Raw genomic sequence first — 8,953 nt, 5'->3', positions numbered from 1 at the left:
TTTTCTGTCCAAATTGATAATATGCATGCCAATATTTTTCACAATACAGCAGGATATTTCTGGCATTAAAATATTATAGCTAGGTTATCAGTTTTTGAAAACGTAGGTATTATTTGTGAAATTCATTTTGTGGTGCATTTTAGTAATACATTTGTATGGAGATTTGCATTGGAACTAAATGGGCTGATTACATGCCTTGTAATATTTTAAAGGCACTGGGATATGGTGCCAAAGACTGGGTTATGAATGAATGTAATCTTAATAGAAAAATTTTGGTTCTATATTCGATGTATCCTGTAAAATATGTACTTATTAAGATGTTATAAAATAGTTGATTATAAGCGTGGAGAGGCTAATCCATCAGCAGTTTTATGGCAAAAATCTCATTGTCTTAAATGGTGGTAGTAGGCAAAGGAAAAAAGTTTGGAAGATGCGTCCCACAGTTCCCTGATAGGCCTTAGACTGGAGAAGCCTCTCCCACCCAGGACAAGTTCCTTCTCTTTTCTACCTGCACAAAATGACCCCACAACCCAATCCCATGTTCTGTGAGCAAGCACCCTTCTCCTTTTGGTGGCAAATGCCTCTTGCCTGAAAACACACAAGATGTCAACCTTAGTCTTAGGTCTTGTCTGACCACAGGGTACTGCTGACACACTTCCCATCCCTTACCAAGTCCTGGGCAGCCTCAGTTGCTCCTCTCTTCATGGGCTCTTCCAGGCCCATGTTCCTATAAGGACTTAATGTCACAAGTTCTATTTGCTATTTCTCCTGGTCAGTGTGTATATATGGCTACTAGGGGAGAGAGTGAGGCTTCTGATGCTGTTTTACTTCCAACGTGAGGTTGACAACCAGCTTCATTTCACTGCTGACTTCAGTCTGTGTGGTGTTGACAAATTCAGCAAACAAACGGCCAACCTTTGGATGAATGGCTAAAATCAGATCCTATTTGGATTAAGGTGATGCTTAACAGCTAGAGGAATAAACAAAATAGTTGAAATAATAGAAGCTATCACCCTGATCCTACAAAATAATTTGTGTTGGCAGCCAGTGCCATCAGTGGAGCTCCATGGAGAGTCCATGGCAGGACTAGGACCTGTGGCAGGCCCTTGTTTTGAAGAAACAAAGGGCCATTTGTTAATCAAGTATAACTTACAGGTATTATCAGATACTCTGAGACCAGCCTCCCCTCCCTGCTCCCCACATTTCTGCTTGGCTTGGAGGTTAGGGCTTATTACAGATCTCCATCCCTCTTGCCAAAGGCCAGGATGAATGCAATATGCTCTACATGGGACGGTAGTTGGAGGCCATTCCAGAACTTCCAGTGATGCAGAATGTAGACACTGCACTTCTTGCATGAAGTGTACCACGCCTGTGAATTGTTTCTTATGCTGCCTTCTAGTTATTTTCCAGGTTCTGTATAGGTTTAAAACCTGTAATGGCTTGAGCCATGGTTAGTTTATAATCTGCCTCTGTTTTCTCATGATAATGTAGGGATTATGATCAGATAAAACAGTGGAATTTACAGCCTACTTAATGAAACCACCCTCAGCTGCCAGCACTGGCTGGACCTGGACTCTTTTCTGGGTCTAGTGGAATCTGCTTTTTTTGCCATTCAGATTACCGTAATAGGTCTCTCTCTTTTCCTGAGGAGGTGATATATATTAGTTACTAGTTAGACTGAGGATTGCATTGGGATGGGTTGAAGGACATTAATTTTATGGGTGATAGATTTTTTTTCAGACTAGGACCTTACACAATATTTCAGTTATTCAAATGAGTGTAATATGGGGGGAAAAGTGCTTTTTAAACATAAGAAAAAATAAAAGACCTGCCTATATTAGAAGAATCAACCACTTAAAGTATATAAACTAAAAGTATAGGTAGTATGTGTACTGGTATAGTTAACTGGTGCCAGGTTCTGGGTAGATGGGAGTTACAGGGGTATGAAGGTGTTTTATATTGGGTAAATGTTTACCACTGAGGAAGGGGAGAGTCACTATACTTTCCTAACACGTTTTACTAAGCCTGAATGCTGTTGCAAAATAGAAATTTGGCCCCAGTACTAGTGAGTGCCATTCATCTCTGCTGTAGCAGGAAATAGATTTAAAAAAAGAGATTCAAACATCTAAGCAACCCCAACATGAAAGGTGAGTTGAAATAAATGCAAGCAGCAGCAGAGATGCCAGGTTTTCAAGAGGCCCGGATCAGGCTTTTCTCAAGAATGACAGCAGAAATGCAGAACCTGCAGGAAGCCATACCTTCTCTCAGGGAGAAAAGGGTCTCGGGGATCTTGGAGGTAGCTGATGGCACATCCCCAGGAACTTTCCCACTCAAGTCCCACTTCATGTTTGAGGCACACAGGCTCTGTGCTGGTTCTCAGCTCCAGGTCTTGCATTTTCTGTGCCCAGCTGGTTCTGCAGCATGAGCTCACAACAGGATGATTAGGTGGTGAACTCAGGGGAGTTTGCTGCTGCTCTTGCACATATACAAAGGGGTTGTTAATTCCAGTTAAAACATAAGCAAAGCAAGCGGGCAGAGGGTGAAAAGAAGGGCCTGCTGCCAAGGTTTCTTGTGCCAGGTGGCCTAAGAGCCCCACCAGGCAGGTGCCTCGCAGTGGAGGTGAGCTGGGGCCCGTGCCTGTTCCCGCGCCTCGCCCTGGAGCAGAGGACGGGGGATGCGCTCTGCAGAGCCCAGCTGCCCTCGGGGGTCGTGCTTGGGCCACATGGCCTGCAACAAGCTAGCCCGGCGAGGCAGCGGGGCAGGGCTGTGCACCGCTGACAGAGGAGCCGGTGGGACTAGTTGTTTTCTGATCGTTTCCTAATGAAGTGAGATGCTGCGGGAGAGGCTGACGGGAGCTAATTGCTTTAATTGGCCGCCACCCCATTAAAATTTCTTTTTTAATTCCAGTGCGCATTGTGCGAGGGGAGGGCCCGCGCCTCCCCTCCCCCCAACCCCCCTCCGCGCGGGGAGCCCGGGAGGTGGCTCCAGCCCCTCCAGATAAATTATTCAGGCCCCAGCCCCGGCTCGGGCGTAACCAGGCTCCTCCGGCGGCCGCGGGCCGCTCCCCCCGGGCGCACGCCGGCTCCTCCCGGCCCCGGGGCGCGCACAGGCCCGAGCCGGGTACCATATGCTGCTGGCTTTAAAACTTCTGTGCGGCGTGTTTAAAGCCTCGCCGCCAGAGCCAGGGGGGCAATAGCCAGAGGACGGAGCATCAAACCGCCTCGAAATCCTCGTTGCGATGAGAGAGCTCGGCTGCGAGGAAGGCAATGGGCTGCAGCAGCTGGCAGAAGACGTCTTTGGGGACTCCAGGATTTTTTTTATTATTATTATTATTTTTACACTTATGGGAGAGAAGCAGCAGCAGCCAAAGTTAATACTTCAAAGACATTTTCCAGTAGCAAAAGGGACACCAACAAAAGAAAGTGTCTGAGTAACAAACACATCACTCTGCCGGCGAGTTTTAAGGCATTTTAAGTATAAAGAGTAAGTGACAGGGCAATCATTCCCCCAACTTTGCTGCTTTCTGATTCGGATGTAAGGGTGAAATCTTGCTAACAGCTCGTGTATCTGTATATTTAATTGCGACCTGGCTGCATGTTCCTGTTGAGGAAGGATGCAGATGACAAGTGAATATATAAAAAACAGTTGACAAAAACAGGAAAGAAATAACTGACAGATGAAAAGACAGTCAATGCGGAGCTAACAGGCAAACGCATCAGTACAAAGTCACATACCTTCTGAGAGGAGTAGTAGTTTGTTTTATTCCAGATCTCCAGAGTTTTATCTGCTGTCGGTGTGATGGGGGAGAGAGGAGCTAATGTGCCCTGTTTAGGATACAAACATGCAGATTAGATCAGACTTCTGACACCGTGTTTCACTCAAGACTTAAAACAGTTTGAGGAATAAAACAGACTTCCCCCACGGAGGAAAAGGAAAACAGAAAGACATGGGTTTTTTTTTTAATGTTTTAAGGGTGTTTTTAACTTGTTTAAACACGGCCCTTTTACATATACATATAGTTAGCTACCTAGAGTTCATCTGGATCAGAGGGGCTCTGCTACCTGCGCACAAGCTTTTGTGCCTTGCTCTTGAAGGGAGACGGAGTCAAACGCGGGCCCCGAGTCCCGGCTCCCCTGGTCGAGGCGGCGGCACCGGGACAACGTCGAACCGGCTCCCTTTTCCACCACGTCTGCATCCCTCGCCGATTACAAGGGGACGAGTGTAATTACGAGGCGTTTAACTTTTTGCCAGGCTCTTTCATTATAGCTTTGCATTTGCACCTCGCCTTTAAGAGAAGTAATAACATTCACAGTCAGGGGCAAATCCTGTTAATGAACAAATTAAAGTTCAAACAGTTACTCAAGTTCACAGCCCCGCTCGCTGCTCCTTTAATAAGAGTTATACATGTTACTTTCTCTCGGAATTTCTCCCCCCTCTTTTATTACTTTTTAAGCTTTTCATCAGCGCTGCCGGGCTAGATGTGCCGCCCCGGCCTCTAAAGCTCCCGCCCGTCCGGGGGGGGGAGAGCTAATCCCACCTTCATTTGGCAACTTTTGTAAAACACACAAAAGCTCGGGGGCAAGCTCCGCCGCGACGCGGTGCATGGCCGGCCCGGGCGGCCGCCCCTCTTCCTCTGCCCGGGAGGCGGGGGTCTCCCTGGCCGCGGCGCTGCGCGAGCCTGGCGGGGGAGCGGCGCTGGCAGGGCGGATAAGGGCTCCCCCGGGGGTTGCGATGTGGTGGTGAGGGGCCCCGGGGCCGCCCCCGGCCCGTGTCACCCAGGGCTGCTGGAGGGGCAGAGCCGGGGGCCGGGCCGGTGGCCGCAGCACCCTGGCTGTGGGGCAGGCCGGGCCGGGGCTTGGGGGCATTTCGCGGGCGTGTGTGTGGCTGGGGGTTGTCGGGAGGCCCTGATTTCTCGCAGCATCCGCCCGGAGTGGCTTGATATAATCACCATGACAACTGCAATCTATGAGCATACAAATAATAGAGATGAAATAGACAAAAGATTAGCATGCCATGAAAAGTACAATAAGTTTCTTATTTAGCATTTAGATAACTGTCTTTCCTTCGGAGCAGGCTTCAAAGTTGAACCCAGTTTAGACCAAGAGGATTAATTCTTTCTCCCGCATGCTTCATTGAATCTCTCATTACCAAACTTTGTCTGTATTGATGTAAGATTTGATTGAAGATTAGAGCATTTAGCAAATCTTGCTTTTCTGCATGTATCAGGCCTTTTCAAGCGCAGACCGCACTGCCCAGTGGTCAATACCCTCACTTTTATCCAGTGTCTGCTTCATTTAAACTTAATCAACTCCATCAATGAACTGGAACAGGGAAACGTCCCTGCGGTAAGAATGTTGTGCTTTTCTTAGATAATTCTTTGCTCCCTTTCCCAATCCGTTGGCGTTAAACCTAAAATTGCACTCTGATGAACTTAATCAATATGATAATGACAATTGAGGCTGAATGAGCCCTAGCAGAGCCAAAGTCTAAAAGGTAGATGGCTGTGCCCATTACCCAAAACAACTTCTCCTTGTCTCGCCTTTTCTTTTGTGTGAGCTGCTCCTACCTTTCTTTCTCCCCATCTCCCTGTCTCTCTCTTCCCTCCTCCCCCCTACTCCCCGCCCTGACATTGAATACTGCTCCTGCAGGAAAATGATGCATCTTTGTGAGGAAGGAGGACTCGTATGTCACAGCTAGGAAAAGTAAAGGAGACCGATTGGCTGTGTGAATTATCTGCCTTGTTGTAGTGAATTATTTGCGCTGTTTTCTTTACCAGTCAACAAGTTTCTGAGGTATAGTACAGATCAATCAAAGCTGACAGAGCGCATGTGAAGCTTTTACTGTGTAAATCTGGACCTCTTGTCCTGGCTTCGTTGGCACTGGCATCTGTATATCATTTTTATACTGCTACCAGTAGAGCAATTTCAAAAGTATTTGCAAGGAAAATGTATGTCCCCATCTGTTCCTGGAATCATAAATGTGCCACTTTCGGAGGGTTTTCACTGGTAATCATATCTTTAATGATGAACAAACTTGTGATATATACCTTTCCATAAAATGGGGGTTTCTTCACTTTATTGTGATTGGCTAGGATAAATAGCTTTTCCATATGTTAGGGAGATAAAATATAAGATTAGCAGAGCTCGTTTGTTTGATCATAAACAAAAGAAACAATTCATCCGAAACACTCTTTAAACAGAAACAACTACAAAATTAAATTGCATTAATAGACTATCTTTGGCCTAGCACTAAGGAAGCATGCAATCGTCTGGGTGGAGATGACAGATTTAAAAAAATGGGAATAAGGAGTTTGGTTCGTTATTCGGGTGGCTTTTAATGTAGTCACTGTTTTTAAAAAAATAGTTTATGCTGATTTTAATTCTTTAATATATGCCTCGTGCCTTCATCCTCCTTATTCTGCAGTTGGACTTTAGATTACTGGCACTGCAATACAGCACAAGTGCTGCTCTGTCAGATGCTATATTTAGAAGGCAGATTGGGAGGAAAAAAATAAAACGTGCTTAGGAATCTTTCAATGTTGCTGTAAAGGTCCCTCAAGTAAAAGGGTTGTAAAAGTAAATGTTTGCTTTTTAAAAGGTGCCAGCGTTTTGCGCTCCCTGGGAGTGTCGAATAAAGAATGGTAAGGGGAGTCTTTTTAATTTTGTTGCATTTCATGGTTAAAGTAATGGTCGCCATATCGTATGAGAATTACAGGTACCATTGGGAAACTTACCCAGTATCCACGACAGTGTTTCTATCTAATGAACTATAACGGCGTTTGTGGGGAGAAAACCACCTCGTTTTCCTGCGGCTGGTGGCACCTTTCACCCGGGGTATGTATGTGCGTGCTGGGAACGCGCGTGTCCGCGCAGGCAGACGTGTGACAAAGGGGGTTTAACTCTTTGAAGCCCTGACTAGAAACACCAGCCTGAATTACAAGGAGGGGGAGAAGGACACGGAGGCGATGTGTTTATCTGCATCTGTTTGTTTATAGCGATCCGCTCCCACTGACAGTCACCGAGCACGTGAATGTCTCTTCTCCGGTGCCGCATACTGTGATTGGTATGTGAGCATATGCACATGTTAGGAGGAGAAATCCATTGTCTGCATAACGTTGCCTGAAATCTCTTACAGGGAGGACAGTCCTCTCCGCCCTCTGCGGATGCAATAGGAAGACCCGTCAGCTGCGGAGAAGGGGAGCGGGCAGACAGACACCTGGAGGCGCTTCCTGGTCATCTGGGGCAATTCTCAGGTTAGGCCAAGCCACAACCGGGCTGTGCGTGGTGGTCACTAATACATGATATCTAATCATCGTTTCATTCCGTGGTACCTTCGTAACGTGTACACACACAGGCCACAAGACAGACGCTTCATGTCTATAGTCGTTGCACGAGGGGACAGCTGTGGGCCAACTGGGAGATGCGCTCCCTCCTAATAGGCGGAGATCTGCGCTCTCAGCTGTCCGGGCGCTTAAACCCATCGCACGCTGGACTGAGCTGGGGGCCCCGTCTCTGCAGCCCCGGCCCCGGCAGCCCTGAGCCGAGCCCGCTCCCAGCGCCTTTCCCTTGTGGGGAGGGCGAGGAAAGCCCCACGACTATCCATCCCCCCCGCACCAGGTAGAAGCGGGGGTTGACCCCGGGCGGGCTGGTAGGACTCGGGCCCAAGGCAGGCTCAGATGCCTCCGTGAAGCCATCGGGCCATCACTTGCTGCACCCCAGGGGGCAGGACTCCAGGCCTTGCAGGGATCAGCACTGATCTCGTCTCGGCAGGCACCCGGCTCTCGGCCTCCAGAGCAGCCGCCCAGCGATCTGCTCCGCGGCAGCTGGAGATCATTCCCCCGGGTTTGGAAATATTTCGTACTACTTCCTACCAGCCACGTCTGCAGCTAAGGGCCCGACCCGCCTCCAGGGGGCGGCGCGCGGCGCTTCTCCGAGCCCGCGGACACGTGCTGGAAACGCGGGACGAGCCGGCACGGGCGGGGCCACCCCGCGCCGGTGGGGACTGGGGACCCCCTGCGCGACTGCCTACTCGGGTTCAGGCCGAGCTGCGTGGCTAGGCCAGCGAGACTGCCCGAGCCCGGAGCTCTCCGTCCTCCGGCCACGCTCGGTACTAGTCACCGAACTGCTGCGGGAAGCGATGAACTCCGGGCCTGAGCTCACTTCCACTGAAGCCGCCAGCCGAACTGCAGGAGAGGGCTCGGGTTAGGCCCCCACCGTTACTTGTTCCATGGGGCAAGGTGAGATCAAGAGACACCAGTTTAGGTCCACAGTGTCGCGGCTGGCTCTGGAGCCACAACTGGGGCTGCCATGTGTTCACGTCGCTGGGGCCTGACCTGGCATTTATTAGCTGGTCCTCTCGGAGGAGGACGCGCCGCTGAAAGAAGTCGGCGCCGCGCGTGGCCCTTGCAACGTGCGATCGCGGCGCTGCGTGCCCCGCTCCGCGGAGCTCCAGCCACGCGCGGCTTGTCGGGGCGTAACTCGGGCTTCCCAGCGTGGTGTGGTTTTAAACATTGAGGACCTGATCCTCCCTTCTCTTAAAACTGCTTTCGCTGAAGTTCTAGATGTCGCCGAAACGCAAGAAAGCCACGGACTAGTGGTCTCTTGACTATTCAAACACGGGCGACTTCTCCCCTAAACAAGACGCACTTGGACAAGCCAAGCGTATTACTCGGTAGGACTTCTGCTTGACGACGCAATGCAGAATCGGGAAGGCCTGTTAAAAATAAACCTGTGATAGTTATCCGAATAAAAAAAAAACCCAGAAAATGTGTTAAAGTGTGAAAACACCTTTTCCACAGTTGCAGGACCCAATCCTGCAAGCACTTGCATTTCAGACCAATCAGCCTCTCTCAGATCATGACAATTAGGTCACTTTGGAAAACGAGAAAGGTTTTATTTCCGTCTCCTCCTCCCCCTGTCAGCCCCAGCCAAGAAACTTGTAAGTCTTTCCAGAA

The 8,953-nt window shown here is 49.2% G+C and overlaps 1 long non-coding RNA gene across 1 annotated transcript; it reads right to left on the bottom strand.

Annotated features, from left to right (window-relative positions):
• Positions 1-3,508: 3,508 nt before the first annotated feature.
• Positions 3,509-4,192, bottom strand: LOC149863673 (uncharacterized). Its single transcript, XR_016442557.1, has 3 exons — positions 4,062-4,192; positions 3,735-3,824; positions 3,509-3,600 (listed from the first exon to the last, which is right to left on the bottom strand). It is a non-coding gene; the product is annotated as an uncharacterized LOC149863673 (long non-coding RNA).
• Positions 4,193-8,953: the final 4,761 nt, after the last annotated feature.

Source organism: Crocodylus siamensis, chromosome 5 (assembly GCF_052110815.1).
Source record: "Crocodylus siamensis isolate JL-2025a chromosome 5, ASM5211081v1, whole genome shotgun sequence".
NCBI classification, from domain to species: domain Eukaryota; kingdom Metazoa; phylum Chordata; order Crocodylia; family Crocodylidae; genus Crocodylus; species Crocodylus siamensis.
The sequence above is the reverse complement of the archived record's forward strand: the minus strand, read 5'-3'. Positions and strand labels throughout refer to the sequence as shown.